The following is a 22660-nucleotide window of genomic DNA, read 5'->3' as shown; positions in this document are numbered from 1 at the left end:
TAATTAGTAATTTTATAAATTCCTAGTTTTTAATAATTAGTTTAAGTTTTAACGACTTGATCTTAGTGGATGAATTTTATAGGACTAGCTAAATACAGGACTGGCGAGAGATAGAGAGTTGGTAAGGCCACTGGTATTTCAACAGAGGCGAAGAGCTCATTATCCAATTCAGCAAGTTCAAATGGTAGAGCAAAGAGATCCTACTCTTATTGATCCAGTTGATCTAAATGCTAGACGTGTTCCATCTCTAGTGATTCCAGTTGCTCCTATTCAAGCAGCAGCTAGACCTGTTCATGAAGTGGTAATCCCACCTATAAACCATTCTACTATTTGCATTCGCAAGCCAGAGGCGGGTGGTCGATTTGAATTAAAATAGAATATAGTACAACTGTTTTGTTCGAGTGGACAGTTTGTAGGGTTCTCATATGAAGACCCATAACAAGATATATAGACTTTCTTAGAAATCAGTGATACCTATATTCCTGTTGGGGTCTCAACTAATTATGTCAGACTGACACTCATCCTCTTTTCTTTAATTGGGGAAACAAAGAGGTGGTTATTTACTGAACTACTAAACTCCATCACTTCCTGGGATGATCTGGCTCAGGAATTCCTTATTAGATTCTTTCCATTAGGGAAGGCAACATACTTGAGAAGCGAGATTCTAAGTCTCAGATAGAAAGAAGAAGAAAATCTTTACCAAGCTTGGGAAAGATTTAAGGGCATGCTTAGAAATTGCCCTCACCACTATCAATCAAATGATATACTGGTTCACACCTCCATTGAGGGTCTTGATCCCAACACCAAGATCCTCTTGGATTCAGTAGCAGGTGGGCAAGCTCTTGAGAAGACTTATGATGAATTATATACACTGCTGAATCGAATTTCACAAGGGAATCCTGAGTGTCATACTGACTCAAGAAGTGCTCCTAAGAAGGTTGCAAGTATGTTAGAGGTAGATCAATTCACAGCTTTATTAGCTCATCTTGCTATAATACAAAATCAAATAACAAATCAGTTCAGCAGTATGAAGTTGGGGGTTACATAGCCAACAACAATAGCTAATGCAGTTCAACAAGTAACTGTATGGTGTGAGATTTGTGGAAGTAGTGAGCATACAATAAATTCTTATACGGTTAATACAAATTCTTTTAATTATGTGGGGAATGCTAATCGTCAGGGGTAGTACAATTATGGTAACATAAACAATCTGAGTTAGAGGAACTATCCTAGTTTCTCAGGGGTAGAAATCAGGCATAGAACAACAATCAGTATAATGGGCCAATACAACAGAATCAACAACAAGTTCAAAGTAATTGGGCCACAAATCAAATGAGCAATTTAGAGGAGATAATAAAATAACTTCTAGCTTCTCCCGCATAGTTGGTAGTAGATATAAAGAATCAACAGTTGATTATGAAGAATCTAGAGCTGCAAATTGGTCAGATTGCGAGAGCACTAAACACTAGACCTCAGGAAGGTCTATCTAGTGATACTGAGGCAAATCCAAAACATATATATGCCGTCCCTACTAGGAGTGGTTTGCAGCTAAAAAAGCATGAACCTGAGCATGTAAGTCCAACGGCTACTGATGATGATACTAAAAAGAATAAGGAGAAAGTGGTTGAAGAAAAAACTTCAAGTAATGAAACTAAAGTGGAGAAGAAGACTCTACCTCTACCCTTCCCTCAAAGGCTTCAAAATCACTTAAAAGAGACCAGTTACAAGAAGTTTTTAGATCTTTTATAGCAGTTTCATGTTAATTTTTCTCTTGTAGCTATTTTGCAGAGTGGGCCAAAGTATGCAAAGTATGTGAAAGACATAGTGGCAAATAAGAATCATTTGACAGAATATACTACAGTAGTACTTACTGAGGATTGCATATCTAAGATTTAAAATAAGTTTCCCATGAAGCTGAAGATCTAGGTAGTTTTACTTTGTAGATCACCATTGAGCAAGCCATCAGTGCTCAGGGTTTATATGACTTAGGGGCGAGCATCAATATCATGCCTACATCTTAGTTCCAGAAGATGGGTCTTGGCAATCCCATACCCACTACCATTATTTTGCAGTTAGGTGATAGATCCCTTGATAGGCTTGACGGGATCATTGAATATGTATTGGTACAAGTAGGATCACTTATCTTTTTAGTGGATTTTATGATTCTTGATTTTGAAGCTGATCTGGTCATTTCATTTATTTTGGGATGCCCATTTCTGTCAACATGGCTGTCACTTATTGATGAAGTTTCAAGGAAGATGATGACTATGAGAGCTCATGATAAGGTCGAGGTCTTCAATATGTATAGACCAATGAAGTTGCCTGCTATACATGAAGAATTATCTTTTATATCAATTATAGACCTAGAGTCTGAGCTCCATTTCTTATTGTCTAATGACTCACTCGAGAGAGCTTTGATGGGACATGATCTGTATGGTGATGTAAAGGCGTTTGAATTGGTTCAAGTCATAGATTTTGTAGTAATTAATACTAGAGTTGTCCCTTTTAAGCCGTTGAACAGACATATTGGCCCATCCTTCTAAGGCATCTATTGATGAAGTATCAAAGCTAAAATTCAAGGATCTTCCTTCTCATTTAAAATATGTCTTTCTTGGTGATAATGATACTTTGCCTGTGATTTTATTAGCAATTTTGTTTGATGTACAGGTGAGAGAAGGGTTGGCAGTTTTAAAAAGAAGGAAGAAGGCAATTGTGTGGCAAATATTGGACATCACAAGGATCAATCTAGCTTTTTGTATGGACAATATATCTATGGAAGAGGGCTACAAAGCAAGTGTGTAGCAACAACAAAGATTAAATCCTATAAAGAAGGAAGTGGTACGAAAAGAAGTCATTAAGTGGCTTGATTCTAGGAGTGTTTTTCCCATATCCGACAGCAAATGGGTTAGCCCTGTGCATTGTTTCTCAAAGAAAGGTGGGATGACTATGGTGACCAATGAATCTAATGAGTTGATTCCCACTTGCATGGTGACTATTTGGAAGATTTGCATTGATTACTAAAAGATGAATGAAGCCACCAGGAAGGATCATTATCCTATCCTGTTCATTAATCAAATGCTAGACAGGTTGGCAGGGCAAGAATACTGTTGCTTTTTGGATGGATACTCGGGGTATAATCAGATCACAATAGTGCCAGAAGATCAAGAAAAGAGCACCTTTACCTGTCCATATGGCACATATACGTGCAGATGCATACCTTTTAGCCTTTGTAATGTACCCGCAACATTCTAGAGATGCACGATGGCAATTTTCTATGACATGGTGGAAAAATTTGTTGAGGTATTTATGGATGACTTATATATTTATGGTAACTCAATTGTGTGTGCTTGCAGAATCTTGATCTAGTCTTAGCTTATTGTGAGGAGACATACCTTGTACTGAACTGGAAAAAATACCACTTTTTGGTCAAACAAGGAATAGTCCTTGGTCATAAGGTGTCATATAGAGGACTTAAAGTAGATAGATCTAATGTTGAAGTCATTTAAAAGCTACCGTCTCTTATAATAGTGAAGGGAGTAAGAAGTTTTCTTGGGCATGCAGGATTTTATAGGCTGTTTATCAAAGACTCTTTGAAGATTACAAGTCCTATGTGTAAGTTGTTGGAAAAAGAAACTAAATTTGATTTTGGGGATAACTGTCAGGAAGCTTTGAGGGCCTGAAGAAAAAACTAACTGAAGCATGCATCTTGGTTTCTTCTGATTGGGCTTTACCAATCGAGTTGATGTATGATGATAGTGATATGGTGGTTGGAGAAGTTTTGGGGTAGTAGAAAAACAAGGTATTTCATTTTATTTATTGTGCAAGTAGAGTCTTAAATGATTCCCAGATGAACTACATAGTCATAAAAAAGGAGATGCTAATACTCGTTAATGCATTTGACAAATTCAGATCATACTTGGTGGGCACCAAGGTAATTGTTCACACAGACTATGCTACAATTAGGTATCTTTTCAACAAAAAAATGCAAAGCCACGGTCGATCAGGTGGATTCTATTGCTCCAAGAATTTAATCTCGAAGTGCATAATAGAAAAGAAGCTAAAAATCAAGTGACAGATCATTTATCGAGGCTAGAGAATCGTGATCACATTACTGATGATATACTTTGCATTTGAGAAGTTTTTCTAGATGATAAATTATTGGTGCCCAATGTGTGAGATTTATTGGTATACAGACATTGTAAATTTGTTATTATGTGGGTTTTACCTTTCTAAAACTACCAGTCAGCAGAGAAAGAAGTTGTTATATAATTTTTATACATATATATGGGATGAGCCCTATCTCTTTGAACAAGGTGTTGATGGGATTATGTGTAGATGTGTGTCTGAAGATGAATCTAAACAAGTGCTGTAAAAGTATCATTCATTTCCTTATAGAGGCAATCATGGGGGTGAACGAATAGCTAGAAAGGTGTTACAATCAGGCTTCTTTTGGCCAACATTATTCAAAGATGCGGTTGCCTTTGTAAGGGGTGTGATCAATGTCAATGATTAGGTAAAATATCAAGGCGCCATGAGATGCCCTTGAACAACATTCTTGTGGTTGAGGTCTTTGATGGTTGGGGGATAGATTTTATGGGACCATTTCCGCCATCTTATGGAAATTTCTATATCTTAGTGGCAGTCAGTTATGTATATAAGTGGGTAGAAGATGCTACCTTCCCCATAAATGATGTGAGAGTTGTGATGAAGTTTATTAAGAAACATATCTTTTCTTTTTTTAGCACACCCAGAGCTATTATCAGTGACAGAGGAACGCATTTTGTTAACACTTGGTTTAAAAGTCTGTTGGCTAAATATGGTGTTAGGCACAAGGTGGCCACAGCTATAACCCACAAATAAGTGGCCAAGTAGAGATATCTAATCTGGAGATCAAGAAGATATTGTAGAAGACAGTCAATGGTCAGTGTAAGGATTGGTTGAAAAAGCTAGATGATGCATTGTAGGTGTATAGGACAGCCTATAAAATGCCCATTGACACCTCTCCTTATTGCTTAGTATATGGGAAAGCATTCCACTTGCCTGTGGAGATTGAGTATCAAGCTTATTGGGCAGTGAAGAAACTGAATCTCAATTTAAAAAAGCAAAAATACAAAAAGATATGTCGTGCCTCGACCAAAACTAAGGCACTGAGTGAGAGGCAACCCACTTATTCTTACGTTATTTTATTGTTTTTGGTTAGTGTGCTAGAATGAGAGACTTTGAGAAAAAACGGTGAGAATTAGAAGCAAGTGAATTTCATGTGCAGGAAAGCCATCAGGTTTGTAAAAGATGCATACAATTGAGGGATAAAAAAGGGTATGAAAAAGAGAGATAGAATGCACCAAAGGGGGGATTTCCAGTGGCTTACCGCAATAAGTTCGCATCACAGAGCTAGACGTAGAAAACTAGCCTCGCGTCGTAGTGAGGATAAATAAAAAAATATGGGATTTCTAATAAGTCACCACGACTAGGACACATCGTGGAGCTAGACGCGGAAAACTAGCCCCGTATCGCATTGAGAGTAATTTTTTAGAAATCTTAATTAAAATATCGGGTTTAACTGAACCATCGTTATTTGATTAGACCCCTTTATAAATACCCCTAATTCCCCATAATTCTTTCCCACTTGAACCCTAGTGCGCCACCCCATTTCCCTTAAACTCTTTTTCTTATTTTTTGGCACATAATAGCTTGGCATATCAAGGTCCTTTCCTTCCTAAGACTCAATTCAGGTAAGTGTTCAATTCTGTTTCTTTCTTCTTATTTTGATGAACTTCGAAATTATTAGCTTGCTTGGGTTGAATATGTGAATAGATTTTTATGAAATGTGATGTTTTGAATAAGATGAGTAGTGTTACGCTCCTTTACGAATAGTTTAACTAGACTGATAATTATGCTTTAGGGTGTACGTTGAACTCTCATTGAGAGGATAAGTGAAATCAATTTATGATAATTATTTTACGTACACTGTTTAAATTTGTCTAGCATAAGGGGGTGTTTGTCACAAGGAAGGGAAGTTTGAGTACCTTTCTTAGAGATAATGAACATCTTAGTTAGAGACTAAGTGTTAGGTGTCTTCAACCTTTGCTTAAACTGAGTGATGGATGACTTTTCTATGTGTGTGTGCATTTATAATGATGCGCATAATATTTTGAATCATTGTAATTGGGTGTTGTCTATAATACTATACCAACTGATTCACCAGATGTGAAGTACAGTATGTGTAACTTATGAAATTGATTGTGGATAAAAATTGTTGCTCCTGATTCAAATAGACGAGTACTTAAAGCCCGAGTAGAGCCACATGTCTTTGGTTTTATTTAACCATGAGGTGCTTATACAGATAAGATGTAAATATTGAAATAGGGGAAGTCTAAGTACCCCGTTCTTATATTTGTGCACCCTGTGTTAGCAACTACGTGTGGGGTGTCCTTAACACTTGTCCACACTTAGTGATAGCTAGTATATTTAGGGATTATGTCTTACTAGTTTGTTGTATGTTATGACTGATAGGTACTATGGATCATTGCCAATAGAAAGATAAACATAAGGCTCTATCATCTGAGCCCTAAAAAAAAGAGACAGGTAGTCTGGCAGTTCCTCATGGTTAGGTACGAAGATATGGATATAGATGGGTTACCAAAGCTAGCAAGAAATGGTACTGAAAACACATTGAAACCAAGTATATCCCAAAAGTGTTTATAAATAGGGAAAGCATACAATGAGAATATCCGAGCATGGTTCACAGGTTGGAGAAATTGCATATGACCTTTTTGTTTGAGCAGCCCACGGAGTGCAACCTGCACCTCATAAGGGAATTTTATGCTAATTGGACCCAGACTTCGAGGTAAAAATCTGCGAGTAAGTGGTCACCTTTTAAATAAAGACTTGAATGAATTATTAGGTATTCCCGAGGCTGATACAGAGCCATTGAGGTAGATATATATTACCACTCCATACGCCTACCTCCGACACCTATTATTTGGAACCATATCTACTGCTAGATGGACTCGGCAATGATACACTGGCCTCAATTTAACTTTTCCTTATGCTCAAATGAATATGGAGGTGCGCATGTGGATGAAGATTATCCACCATTGCCTTATTCAAGGCAAACATATGACTGACATCACACGTGATTGGGTATGTTTAATTTATGCTCTTATGCGTGACGACATTGATATTAATATAGGTGCTGTTATTTTTCTGAAAAAGGTGCAAAACTATGAGGGGCGCCGATATGGGTTTGGTGGATTGCTGATCATATTCTTGAGAAAGCACAAGGTTGAGGTAGAAGACCTGGATTACAACCCCGTTGTGGATACACACCCTATTGATATGATGAGAGTTAGGAGTTCAGCTATGGCTGATGGGCCAATACTCACTATGCTCGAGCATTAGGCTCAAAATAACGAGATTAGAACTAAGATATATGGGATACCAATGTTACAACTATGAGTAGTGGGGATACCAGCTATGAATAAAGAAATTTGGGCAGTTGAGTTGGACTTCCCTCTTTTTCACTATGCGAAGACTTTACTGTGTATAGGTTCAGACTTTATTAAGCCTATTGATGACGACGTGCCCACTGATGAGGAGAGGTAGTTGCGAGATTCAGATATTAAGTTGGAGGATGAGGAACATCCAGATGTGGGAGCTGAGGCACATGGTTTGGATAATGATGCATATGATGATGACATGGATGAGGCCTGATCAGGGAGTTATATGCCACCTCATTACTTAGTCTTTTTGAAAGCACTGGGACAGTGCTTCATTTTAAGTGTGGGGTGATGATGTCTCAATCCCATCCTAATTTATTATACTTTTCATTATTTTATTTATGCTAGATATTTTTATTTTTATGCTGTTGGATTTTTTTTTTGAGTGTTGGACTTCATTCTAACTATTCGGAATGATACAGTCTGTAGTAGTTAGTAATTAGTAATGGTTTGCTCAGTAGTTGTGTGCTTAATAGTTACTTTTAAATTTTTGTTTTTGCCCTCAAGGCAATTCTAAATTAGTCGTCATATTTAGTTTCCCTCCCTTATGATGGATGGATGACGACCATTGTAAGGGGAGTTAGTCATAGGAAATTAAGTAATGATAAGAACCGTATCACAACTTAAAAGGGAAATGCTTTGGGTTGGGAAATGTGGTTTCTTGACTTGGAACATACTTTTGTTGAAATAAAAATATGTCATGATTTAAAAAAGGGAGCTAATGTAGACACTTAATCTTAATTGGTGTAATTTTTGATTTGTTGGCTTAAAATTGAATTTGACAAGTGCGAGATTTAAAACCATAAGGTTCTGACTTGAATCTAGCATGCACCAAGTGTGAGAGTTGTTTAGTTATTCTACATGTATAGTGATGTATAGAGCTTTCTTGGCCTGTTTACAAAGCAAAATAAAGGATGTTGGGTGTAGGAAATGATGTAGGCATTTTTGTTGATAGATGCATTTTTAGACCTTGTTTACCTACCCTTGTGCATATTCCTAGTTATCCCTATTTATCCTTTAGCTTATTCTTTGGTAGCCTCATACACAGCCTAATCCCTTCTTTGATAGACCTTAATTTGATCCAAAGCTCCTAAGCACTTTTGTGTAAAATTATTGAGTAAGGAGTGTGAAAAAATAAGAGGAGAAAAGGTAAAAAGTGAAGCCCCACAGTAGTGGTTATTGGTGTGTAAAGTTGATGTGTTGTGATTAGGAGTGAAAAAGAAAATTTGTGCTTGAAATTGAGTCATGAATTACTAGAAAATACTCCCACCATATTGTATGTTAATGAGATTAATGAGATGGAGTAAGATAAAAGATGTGTGAAGGTAGTAAAGGTGAAAAGTTGGTTGCTAGAGACTGATCTTAATTGTACTATACGATGTATTAAAGTGCTTGGGGAGACTAGCTACTATTTTCCAAATAGTTCCTACCCGTCCCTTAGCCTATATTGCAACCATAAAAGACCTAGTTGATCCTTCATCCCAGCTTTTGACTATTAGTGGAGTAGTACACTAAGGGCAAGCCTATGGTTAATCATCTATCATGTATGAATTCTTTGTTGAGATTGAGTGATTTAGTTCTTATATTTCCATTTCATTGTCTATTGTATGGTTGTGAGTGAATGTGGGAAACTTTCTTATTGTGAAGGTTCATGTGGATGATAGTCAAGTGACTTATAGTGCTTGTAGATTGAGTGATTTGATTATGTTTTCCAACAAATTGGAAGTTCACTGTTGAGGTAAAGATGTCTGAAAAGAATTATCCCATATTTCTAGAGGTAAATTAATATGTTTTGAGTGAAAAAGTCAATGTTAGGTTTGTGAGTGCCCAAACACAAGCATTTTACCTAGGTTGTGATGTTAAGCTTAATTGGGTATAGTGTTGATTGAAGTTATTCGAGGATGAACAAGGTTCTAAGTGTGGGGTGGTGATCTTGGGTATATTTATATGTCCAATCACCAATATTTACCTATAATAGAATTTATTCTGTAAGCTAAAATGAGTTATTTTTATTGTATTTGAGCTTTAATTGCGTTCCTTGTCTAATGGACATGATTAGTGTGTGTAGGGCTAAATTTTGATGAAATTAGATACAATTGGATGCATGAACGAGAAGTTAATGATGAATAGAGCAATGGGATTAATTTGCTAACATAAGGAGAATGGAAGTTGGCTTGGAAAGTAGATAATGAAGTAAGGAATTAGTTGAGACAGCAAAATCCAGTGACTTATCGCGATAAGGTGGCGTTGCGGAGATAGATATGGAAACCAAAAAACTAGCCCCGCATCATGGTAAAGGGAAATTCTCAATTAGCAATTTCTAGTAGCTCACCATGATTATACCACGTCACAGAGCTAGATGCAAAAAACTAGCCCCACATCGCAGTGAAGATCACACGTCGGTAAATAAAGTCCAACTATAAAAGGAAAGATTCGATTCAATTGGAAACACTTTAGAGACATAAGTAGAGGCAGAAAATACTATAATTTCTCTTTTAGGGTTCTTTGAACTTCATTATTTCGAGATTACTACTTGCTAGGATTAATTATTTATTTTTGATGTTGAATTCAAACATGAGTGGCTAAACACCCTTGTTTTGGGGTCGAGGCCAAGAACATGATTGCACTTTGATATTCTTTATCGTAGTTTATTGTTGGATTATCATATGGGTTGTTCTTAATCTCTTGTGCTTACTATTTTGATGAGTGACCACCATTAGAATAAACCTATATTCCTATATGAATCTAGGAGGAGAATCATAGGATAGAATAAAGAGATTAAGGAGCAAGGTTCTCATTCTTTTATAAAATAAAGAATTTGAATTATCATATAGGATAGAGATATAGCTAGAAGCCTTGTTTGGTTCACTTACAGGAAGATAACTTTATGCATCTAAATGGATTATTGCATCCCCGCTTAGTGATGTAGTTGCAATATCTAGTTAGGTAGAATAATTAGACGTCGAGAGACCATCATCGTACTATAAACCCTACACATCATAACCTGATAATCAACTGAACTACGATTGGATTAGAAATTTGTAAGATTATCCAAAGTATCTCAACCCTGGAATTCTCATCCTTATTTTTTACAACCCCTGCTTATATTGCTATTGTTTCATATCATTATTTATTAATTATTTATATTTTGTTTTTAATCTTCATAATTATCTTGATACTTTAAAACACTTAATACATTCTTTTCAAAAACTAAAGTTGGTTGAATTGCTAGTTGCATAGTCCACATGGATACGATATTCAACTATTCTAGTCATTTATCACTTGTACGACTGCGTGCACTTGAGTGTATGTTAGACCGCAATAGTGGTGGTATTGAAATTGTAATTTGGGTAGAGTTGAATTGAATGCCCTTGTTCTAGTCGAAGTTCTTATCTTAGGCTTTAGTATGAATTACTTGACATCGAGAAGTTGAAGGTATCACATCGAGAAGTTGAAGTAGATACCTTAGCCTAGTTTAGGCATGGTGTGTCTAATTATGGAAATTGAAGATTAGAAGTGAGATTGTCTGGCCCACTTAGGCCAAGACTTGTGTTTGCCTTGTGGACTTAGCTGCGGATGTTAGGCGTAGTTGAGATTAGTAAACCTTAGTATAAGGTTACTTCGTGGCTTATTGAATGATTATGTATTTTTTTTCGAATAATAATATTTGGGCCTATAGAGATGCCACTTCCTTTTTGATATGATGTTTGGCCTGAAGAGATGTTATTTTCTTTTAGATTTGATATTTGGCTCATAGAAATGCTATTTCCTCTTAGACATGATGTTGGGTCCGTGAGATGATTTTCCTCTTAATAATGATTTTGGGCCTATAGAGATAATATTCCTCTTAGATATGATAATTGGTCTAGAGAGGTGACATTTCTCATAGTCATGATATATGACCTATAGATATGAGATATATTATAGATGTTATATGCTTATTGATATTATGCCTCCTAGATGTGAGATGCCTCCTATATGTGAGATGATTATGTAAATGCTACAACTTATAACTATGAGATGGTCTATCTACATGGTTATTGATACGAGTTTCGGATACATATGTGGGCCTAAAGCCGTGATTATGATGTCATGATTATTTCAGATACATATTAGGCCAAAGGATGTGTTATGATATCGGTTGGATATCTGAGAAGTGTTTATCCTTATAAAGAATGCGGTTATAGTAAATATATGTTTAAATACACATCTATCCGATATGGGATGGAGGAAGATGCGGTATGGCTTTTTTTATTCCACCGATTGATTACTGGTGATGACATGCATAGATTTGGTACATTTTTGATTACTATATCTTTAATTGATATGATTCTAGTTGAAATACGATCTTATGACTGTTCTTTCTAAATAAGGTTTAGGCTATGTGGGAACTAGTTGTCTATTACGTGACTATAGTACTTGATGGCTAGAAATCTAATGTACTAGTTAATGAACCTTGTCTAGTTGAAATATAATCGATAGCGATTATGGTTGATACGTGTCTAATGATGATGACAAGTTTAGCATTGGTGAAGATTAGTTGCTATTGATTACTAAGTTTAAGATACCAATTAGTTGTTAAACGAGGATTTGTGTATTAATGATGCTAGATAATAAGAGATGTTAGTGGATAGATAAATGAAGTATCTAAATGATGGTTAGTGGAATTTTTCTAGATGGTGACTAGTGAGATTATGATGGTTAGAAATGAATATTTGTTAATTGGTGATTATGGTCTAGTGGTGAATCTTGACCAGGTGCTAGGTATTGACTATTTAGTGAATAATGATTACGTAAAGAAATGGTTAGGATAATAATCAAAGGTCATCTCCATGATTCAACCCTATCACTTACTTCAGTCGTGGGATATTCTGACCTTTTCTACACTTTTATAATAATTTAGTCTCGAAGATCACTTCGGGCAACAAGCTTGTAGATTTACCCTCTTTTTAGCTATGTCAGAGCTCGTGCACCTATTATATGTCTATAAATATACGTGTATTGATGTTTATGATTATATTGATACCCTTCACAGTCGGATGATACTATAATGATATATTAATACCCGAAAAGACCAGAGAGTATTGTGATTATATATTGATACTCGACAAGGCCGAAGAATACTGTGATGATATATTGATATTAGGCAAGGATGGAGGTTGATTATGCTAGTGATGGACATGATGATGACATTATAGAGATGGTTATGATGATGAGATTGTGATATTGATTGTATAGGTTGCATTCATTCCTGCATGTGCATCGCCTATCACAAGTATGCACTTATGTCTATCAGTCGGTATGGGACGATTGCATACATAAGGGTAAAGAATATGCCTTATGTTATTGTATATTGATTGAACCTTTCGATCCTGGGGTGGTGGGGGTACATTTAGGCTCGACTAGGTATTTGGAAGTCCGGAGTAGCCGGTTATTCATGCTGTTATTGATATTGTTATTATCATTGTTATGATCATTATTATGGCTAGCTTATGGAAGATTGGTCATTGATCCAGTATCGAGATTTGAGGTATGTCTATGACGTCTTCTATCTTATTATGGCATTATAATGCACGATTATTTCATGTCTAGCCATGTGGATTAGAAACCCTGAGCATGATAATATTAAATCTTGATAGTATTATAATAAGGTCTTAGAATGAGGATATGATGATCTAGATTATTCTTTGAGTTGACCTCATGTTTATATGTATAGATATGTGTGTGTGTGTGTGTATATATATATATATATATCTAGCTATATGAAGCTATGGCACTACTGTATATCCCTTCCTTCGTATGTTCATATTGTATTTTCGTTTCTTGGCTTTGTATATTGCAATGTACTTTTCTTTTACTCTTTATTTGTATACTGGCTTGGGATATATGGTATATTATTTACATCTATTGAATGTGGCTGAAATAGGATAGTTCACCTAGATATTTCCTTAGCCTTATTATGTGGGTCTATTGGACATGAACAGAATAGTTGTCCCTTATTATTCTCATTGACTTATTGTATGATTTTTGGACTCTTGGGTGTAGTTTCCACTCTTTTTATATGTTGTTTATATCTACTTTATCTTTTGATCTTAGTTGGGAGGTGCCTACTGAGTACCATTCATTTGGTACTCTTACTACACTTCTATAGCTGCATATCATAGTAGGGGTTATCATCGTTGATATGTGTATCGTACGTAGTGGCCATGGTTGGGAAACTTAGAGTGAGCTCCTGACGTTTGGAGTATTACTTGTCTCTCTCTTATGTATTAGACTAGTCTCTATGTTGTATTCAAAGATAAGTTGTATCAGTATATTTCTCTTGATATTTCACTTTTGTACTCTGATTATATTAGAAGCTCTTGTACTGATATCACCAGGTTTTGGGGTTTTATTATGTATTGATCTTTATTTTCATTTATTCCACCTTTTTCCTTATATTATTAAGTAGTTCGTTACTAGCCATTACAGACTACGGGTTAGCTTGCCTACTGGTGGGCTATGGTAGGAGCCATCATGACCTGAGAAATTGGGTCGTGACATATCACCCTCCTTAATTTTCAACTAATTATAACCCAATCAAAGATCAATCTTAGAGAAATATCTAGCACTTTGAAACTGGTAAAAAAGGACATCTATCCTAGGAAGAGGATACTTATTCTTTACCTTAACCTTATTCAACTGCCGATAGTCCGTGCACAATCTAAGAGACCCATCTTTCTTTCACACAAAAAATATAGAAGCACTCACAGAGAAATACTAAGATGGATGAACCCTTATCATGGAGATTCTTTAACTTCTCTTTCAGTTCCTTCAACTCCGTTGGAGCCATTCTATACGGAGGAATACAAATAGGACGGGTATTCGGTAGAAGATTAATTCCAAAGTCTGTTTCCCTATCGGGAGGAATGATAGAAAGATCATCAGGAAAGACCTTAGGAAATTCATTAACCACAGGGACAAATTGTAAAGAGGGAACCTTAGAACTAGAATCCTTAACCCAAACTAAATGATAAAGACACCCCTTGGAGATCAACTTCGGGCTCTAAGATATGAAATAAACCTCTTTTTTGACACTAAGGAACTTCCTTCCCATTTTATTATCGGTCATTAGGAAATTAGAAACTAACTTTTTGGGTCCTACAATTCAGATAAGCGTAGCACGAGTGAAGCCAATCCATCCCTAAGATAATATCGAAATCTACCATATCAAGCTCAACCAAATAATGTCTCCCTATGAAATATAAACACCACACAACCTCTATATATCCTTCTAGCCACATTAGAGTCACCTATAGGAGTAGACACATGGAAGGGGTCGAAAATACTTTTAGGACCAAAACCAAAGTGCACATCCACTTAAGGGGTCTTATAGAATAAGGTAGAACCTGGATCAAGCAAATAATACACATCATGAGAGAAGAGTTGTAACGTATCAGTGACAGCATCAGGAGATGCCTCGGATTCCTGATGGGTGGTAAGATCATAGAGATAATTTCGGCCAGTGTTGTTACCAGATGTTGCACCCTTTTTGTGTAGGAGCTGAAGAAGTGGCAATCAAAAATTAATTAGCTCCAGTGGCTACTTTAGCTGAAGGACAGTTCCTCTCAATATGATTAGGATGACTATATTTATAACACAAGTTCTTCCCTTCATCACAATAACCACGGTGAAGCTGACCATAAAATCAACAAAGAGGATAGGGTGGGGATAACTGAGCTCTACTAGCCTGAGACTTGGCACCCTGTGACTTAGGACTACCTCTTTTATGAAAACAATGATTATCAGATGGCATAGGATAAGGAGAACTAGCAGATGAATATGAGTTCAAACTCTTCCAATTCTTATTCGTGGACCCCTACCTACCATCTCCTCCACTATTTTGCTGATTCACACCCTGCTTTGAATTTCTAAACCTCTTACTCTGCCTTTCTTCCATCTTTACCTATTTTTAAAATATAGAAAGAAATTGATGGAATGACTATGCTTTCCAAAGAGTGGAAGCTCACTACTTCATTGCAATCTAACTAATGGATCGAATCACCTAACACTGCACAAGAGTAGTGTCTTCGGACCCTATATTATGAACAATGTAGCATCCTACGATGGTTAGCGGGGTGAGCGCTAGCATGTAACTCAAGATAATGATAAAACAATGTTATTTCAAAACCAAGTCCAAACTCAGTGTACATGTTCACATACATGCATACATACATATTGTTGACACCCAATTTTGATCGCCCGATACTCCTTATAGGCTGCTATTTTAGCACAATTATTAATTTTTCTTACACATTATTTTCGTATCGAACAGATATTGACGTATCTTATTCATGATTTAAAAAATATACAAATTATTTTATTATTATTTTTACAATTTATTAATTCAAATACGACATTTTGTATGATTTTTGTCTCATAGATATGCATACTCACAATTTACAAAAACATTATCTATTATTATTAGCATTATAATTATTATTATTATTATTGATAATTTTATTTAACATAACATTATTTTTACATACACAATTTAGTGAAATCTTATTATTGTCATTATTACATTTATCAAATAGCAGCCTAACTAAAATTAAATTTTTAATATATTTTATTCTTAGCCACTTTTATACCCTTTTGATGTCAATTTTAACCAATTTGATTCAATCAAAACTCTTATCTTTTACACATCGTAAAATTTAAATCTAATTTTTAATATCAGCCATTGATCAAATTTGATCTAATGGCTGAGATCAAATTCCTACTCTTCCCTCTTAAACCAAAACAAAATCCTAAATCCCTTAATTCTAAAATAACAACAGCCGTAGCTCCCACTCTCTCTCTACCCTTCTCTCTTTCTCTCCCTATGAATAAGTAGCCACTGGCAAACCAACAGCCTATCGGAGACCCTTACCCCACATCTAAATAATCCTGGCAAAGGGCATCGTCTGCTCCATCGCACCACCAGTCAATGCCACCTCCATCGGAGAAGCAGTCAACAGTCACCGCTAATAGCCTCAGCCATCGAAGATGACCACCGCCGGCTCCTCTTCTTCTTTATCCAGATGCTGCCCCATCATCACGGCTGATGAAAATTAGCAAAAACTACAACAACTGGCGAGCCAACCTCCTCCGAACAGCGCCATAACCACCATGGCTGGTGAACTAGCCCCTACTGCTTCCTTTGCCACAACTCCAACAGGCCGAACCAATCGGAGAAAGCTCCATTTCTCCATCACCGATCAGGCAGCCATGATTTTATTCTATTTTGCCTCACCGAAAGTGATGATCGGTGAGGTGTTGCTTGGTAACCTCTTCGATAAGGGTTGATTTTTAGAAATCGTCACAGCTTCTGCCTTATCTATTTTTGCCATTGTTAATTTTATGTCTTGCTTTTAAGATTTGAAATAGACTATACTTGATTGATGTTCTTGAATTTGATTTTTTGTGATTTGGGTTTACCGATATGTTTAGGCTCTCACATCCATAAAGTTGGTGACATTTAACAAGGTTGCTGGTTGTTTTTCAACTCTTGAAATTATTATTCTTTCTTGCTAATTGTATTTTGTTTTATTTGTTTGATATTGATGAAAAATTTGTTTCATAAGTTGCACACTTAGTGTTTGCGAAAAATGATTAATCTTGTTTTTACTCTTGACTTAATATTATGGAACTAATTGTGCATGTAATTTTGATGATTTGATTGGATGCATAATTAATGTTTTGTGATTAAGAAATATTCTTATATGATTAACTGTCTCTTTTATCATTATTTTTGTAATTAGCAGTCCTCTCTCATAATGTCTGACATATTTCATATGCATATTCATGGTAAATATAATTTATATTATATTTTTGATTGATTCTTCCAAATATTTGCTTTTTCATTTATTCTTTGACTGATTTTACACGATTGATTGAATTATTTATTTAATGAAATTTGGATTGATTGATATTTTATATTTTTTTTAATTTATTTTGACTGATTTTATATTATTGAGTGTGATCTTTATATTTAAGGAAATGTTTTGTTGATTGATTGCACAAAATATTTTCTATGTCGATTGATATCTCTCTTTCTTTTTATGTTTGGACTGATTTAAATTACTTGACTAATATAAGTGTGATATTTATATTTAGGGAAAGTTTCATTGATTGATTGACTGATTTTATTTCCCCTTAATTGATTGACAAAAGATATTCCTTTTCCTTTATTTGTCTTGACTCCTTTACTATATAAACAACACCCTTTTTTATTATTAGGGGACAACTTCTAATGCTCTCTATTCTCTCGTATGTAAAAGACAGACATTGATATTTCCTCTCCTCTTTTAAACTTACTCTTGACATACTATATTTTTTTACGGGACGAAGTTACTTAGTTTTCTTATTTTGAGTTGCATTTCTACCTTTGGAGTTTTGGTCTCAATCTATCCGTGTTAATTCGTGTCTGACATTCGGTATTATTTGGTTTTCCTATTATTGTTTTCTATCTTCAATCAGGAAGTTTTCTGACGTCGTACTATTAATACCTTATATGATGATGCTAGAAAACATGTTATAGGAATTACTCTGTGTTTTGTGTGTTGTATCATTGTTATGTCATTTTGTGTTCGTAATCATATCATGATATTTTCGTTAGTCTCTTTGTGCTTGCCATGCTATGCCATGGTGTTTAACAGGTTTGGGAAAATTGAAGAGTTGCTCGAGGATTTAAGAGGGATTATATTTTTCCCTTATAGTTTAGTCGATTCTTCTTTTTATTGGGATGCCCATTACAACAAGGCCCTGGTTTCGGTCGTGTCAATATGTTAGTACTATTTTCTTGAAAATTCATAACAATATAAAGACTCTAAAATAATGATTTGAAATATAATCTTTAATAAATAATGCATAAGATCATAATAAAATCAATAGGAAAACAAGGAAACCTTGCTTCGATGATTTTTGGATTATCTGAGAGTTAGCTTTAAAGTAGTGAGCTTCTATTCTCCGAAAGACCCTCATTTCATGGTCTTGTCTTTACTTATATCATAGACTATTTCAGTGAGTTTTTGGCTATGGTCGGGGCATGCCTTGACATAGGTTGATATTTGGTTTCTTAGAGGCATTTTTGGATAAGATGTGGGTGGATTTTGGTATTGTGAATTCTTAGATCCTATTCAGTTGATTTATCTATCTTGTTATGTGTTCGGAACTCAGCTCTATCTTATTATAAGTTTGAAATTCAGTCGTTGCTAGTTGTATTGTGTTTTGGATGGATAATTTAATGGGGGTTGTTTTTTATCCTCGGTGTACTTGAGATACTCGTCATGACTAGGTACTAGTTCAGGTCGTGACACTCATGCATGGCGCATGATCCCATTCTTTAATCGGTACATCTTTTTATGACCCTATACTCAAGACAAATGATTGTTAGCCTATGTAAGTGTCAAGCGGCCTTATTTTATAGTTCTAAACTTATAGGAAATCTACTACAATTATGTAAGAACTTTGGGGATATTACACTGATAAGGAGGTGTGAGAGGCCGGGAATGATAGGCCTAAGGAGAGGTATAAGTAGATCAAGTAAGAATTAGATATATTTGATTAGATCTATGCTGACACACAACTTACTAAAGAAATAACCCTAAATAGAAAAACATGAAGGTTGAGGATTAGGAAGTACGTTTATATATCATCAAGTAACTTTTGGCTTTTTTTTGAGAGAGCATGGTTCTAGATGAGAGCACCTTCTTAGCCCCCTATTCTACCTATTATTATTATTACTATTATTATTGTTGTTGTTATTATTGTCATTATCGTTGTCATTATCATTGTTATTGTATCAGTATCTCACTATTCAACTTTAGTACTATTGTTGTTTCTTTTACTAATGATGCTCGCCAAGCTCCATCAAATCCTTGCACACAAATTTGAGTTATTTCATTTGTAAACTTTTCATTGAGTCACTGCTTTGGAGGCTTGGAGGATGTTTGGGATGAAGACTTAATGGTTAAAAATTTTCTAAAATGAACAAAATACAAGATAGTCATGCTAGTTAAGACATGGGCTAAGTATGAAAATGCTCATTTAATGAATTCTCACGAATTCATTAAAAAAAAAGACAACCAAATAGGACACTTACTTCATTTAGGGTAAAACTAAAATAGATTGTATAGTTTTTTTTTCTATTATAAATAGTTGTCTTTTATTATTTTGAAGACTTAGATTATCTTGATGTTTGAATACTAAAGACTTTCTTTAGAGCATTGTGAGCTTGTTGAAGCTTTTGATTGTATTTGACATTACAAAGAAGGGTTAATTGGGAATTTTTTCCTTGAGGTCTTTCTTATAGTTTAGGTATCTATTAGGATAATCGAAGGAGGTCTTTTTTCCCTATAGAATTGGTAACCTTTGATTCTACTTTTGTGTTTATCTTTCTATCTATTTTATCCTTTATCTTTGATTATCATTATGTTTTTAGTTTTTGTATTGTTTTCATAGACCAGTTTGTATCAGGAGCTTTGGAATAGGTTTGTCTTCACAAACCTTATCTTGAAAAGTTGATATCTTCAAAAAAATAAAATTATTCAAAAAGAATTTTAAAAAAATATATTTTGATTTGTTGTTTTTTGACATTAGATCTTTGTTCCCTACCAGCTTTTGAGCCCAATTCAAGAATTTTATTCAATTTTGAGTTTTAGAGAAGATTCTACCATTAAAGAGGTTAAGCTTTGAAATTTGAAGAATAAATTTAAAGTGGATCTTTGATTTGGGTTCTAATTAGGTATAAAAAGTATTGAGGTTTGTTCTCTAGATCGAGGGAGAACTAATCATAAAATTTGGAGAATATTTGACATGGTGTATGTTCATGATGTTATTCTTGAGGAAGAAGACTCAAAAAGGTATATTTGATCCAAGAACCAAGTGAATTTTGGCCAAAAAGTGTTTGTTGGATCCACAAGTAAAATTTATTAGTTAAAAAATAAAAAATTCAGTGTCCCAAGAAGACACCAAAACCAGAATTCTATTACAATTGAAAACAACCAAAAAAATTAAGTGTTGGAACTTTTTCAAATCCTAATTTTTTTCTAAGAGTCAAAGCTTCCTATTCATCTTCTAAACTCATTTTCTTTCAAGTTCTCAACTACTTAACAACTAATTATTGATTTTGGTTACTTTGTAACTAGCTCTCTATCTTTATTTTATTTCTTTGATTTTTACAATTAATTACAACAAGTTGATCCTTCTACTTTCATTACTTAGTTTTTGAGTCCAAACTTTTTCGTGCTAATTTTCCTTCAACTTTTCTTGTTTAAATTTCATTAAAAGTTCTTGATTTCTGTCTCGTAACTTTTCATAATTCATTCCTGAGTCAACAAGAATTCATTGTTGACCTCAAGGAGAGATTGAATTCTTGCAACTCATCAAACTAAACAAGATACAATTGTTGGCCAAAGCAATGTTTGAGGAAAACAAAGGTACAACTTCTTGATTGATTGTATTTTTTTTAAAATAACCTAATTATAATTTCTTTAAACTAATTTAATGTGTTTATTTACTTTTATTGAGTGTCTTAATAGGTACCAATAGCGGGTCGCGAAAAAATTGAGTTTCCACCAGAGAATCCTCTTTTGGTGAATTGTTAAATTTGTTCACCACCATCTTTATTCGATATAAGGATGTTTGATCTATTTAGTATTCAAGTTAATCAATTGTAATTTATCTTTCTACCTACTTTCTCTAATCTTCATCAAGATACTCTTTTCAAAGTTCCATGAATATGAGAGATAAAAGATTGAGAGGAGTAAAAAAGTACAAAATGACAATTTTAAAGTGAAAAAAAAATGTATGGAGTGAAGTGAGAAAGTTTCCATAAAATCAATTAAACCTCTTTCAATATCCTTTTGTAGGTACACGCATGACAAGTGGAGGAAAATAATGTAATGACTTGTGAGTTTCAAGGTAAAATAGCAAAACTTTAAACTTCTAAAATTTCAAATGAACAAAATGTGAGTGATAGCTTGTCTTCATGTGAGATTAATAATTCCTTACTATGTGTTGGTAACATCCTTATTGAGAGTGTTCATACACTAGTTGATTCTATTGATTATCGAATTAATTCTTCTTGCAAGATTGATTTGTGTCCACTTAGTGTTGACACTTGTGATGTGATTGACAATATATTATCACACAAAACTTGGGTTGATCAACTTAATTATGATTCTAATCCACAAATTAAGGGCATTTGTGATGTGATTAATTAGCCTCAAATTGGTGATGATGTTGATAAAGGTGGTTATTTGACAAGGAGTGATTCTTTGAGTATATCTCTTGTTGAAGATTCTATTGCTTATTTTTCTCATAGAACTCATGTGATTGAAACTACCATATAAAATGACATTTGACTTTTTGAGAATGGTATTACAAGTTTTAATTCTCGAACTTTGAATTAATTATTCTCTCTGTAAGTATGTCTTGTTTGATGATGATGAGATCACTCCTAGTTTGGTGCCTAGTAGTGTGAATGGTGATTTTAATGAATCTCTTATTGAGGGTTATAACTTGTATGATAACCTACTATGCAACATGATAAGGAAGGTGATGTGTGTTTTCTAATTGCTAATTCTTTTTTTTCAACGTGCCCATTCTTGAGAAGAAGATGCCCAAGACATAGCTAACTCTCTACTCACCCTTATTTCTAAGATAGTAAAAAGAGTACAAACTACATCTAATATTATCCACTATTGCCTTGTCACCCATGTTCCTATTTCAAGGATGATATAGGTTCCAAAAATTCACCCACATCCCTCTTTCAAGGATGATGTGAACTTTCAAGAACTTAGGGTTTTCACCCATAAATTCATCTTGGGCATTTGGGGTTTTCACCCACAAACATCAACTAATTCAAGCAAGCAATAGTGAAATTTATCATCAACAAACTAGAATCCACACAAATACATCACAACCCATACATAATTAAAACTTAGTTTAACATAATCCCAACACAAGAAAATTTAGCTACTCATAAAGTCAAAGAGAAGAGATATACAAAAAGGTTTATTCAAAGCATCCATGACATTGGAAAATAAAAAGATTCTTCAATTTAACTTCAATTTCACCAAACTCAAATAAAACATCCTGAGTTTGACTCTTGGAAATTTCCTGGGTTTTGAACTCTC

At 34.6% G+C, this 22660-nt stretch overlaps 1 non-coding gene across 1 annotated transcript; it reads right to left on the bottom strand.

The window, feature by feature from the left end:
• Positions 1 to 646: 646 nt before the first annotated feature.
• On the bottom strand, positions 647 to 753 carry LOC124897361. Its single transcript, XR_007054083.1, has one exon. It is a non-coding gene; the product is annotated as a small nucleolar RNA R71 (small nucleolar RNA).
• Between the last annotated feature and the right edge of the window lie 21907 nt (positions 754 to 22660).

Source organism: Capsicum annuum, chromosome 3 (assembly GCF_002878395.1).
Source record: "Capsicum annuum cultivar UCD-10X-F1 chromosome 3, UCD10Xv1.1, whole genome shotgun sequence".
Lineage (NCBI taxonomy): Eukaryota > Viridiplantae > Streptophyta > Magnoliopsida > Solanales > Solanaceae > Capsicum > Capsicum annuum.
Note: the sequence above shows the minus strand (reverse complement) of the source record. Positions and strands in the feature narration are given on the sequence as shown.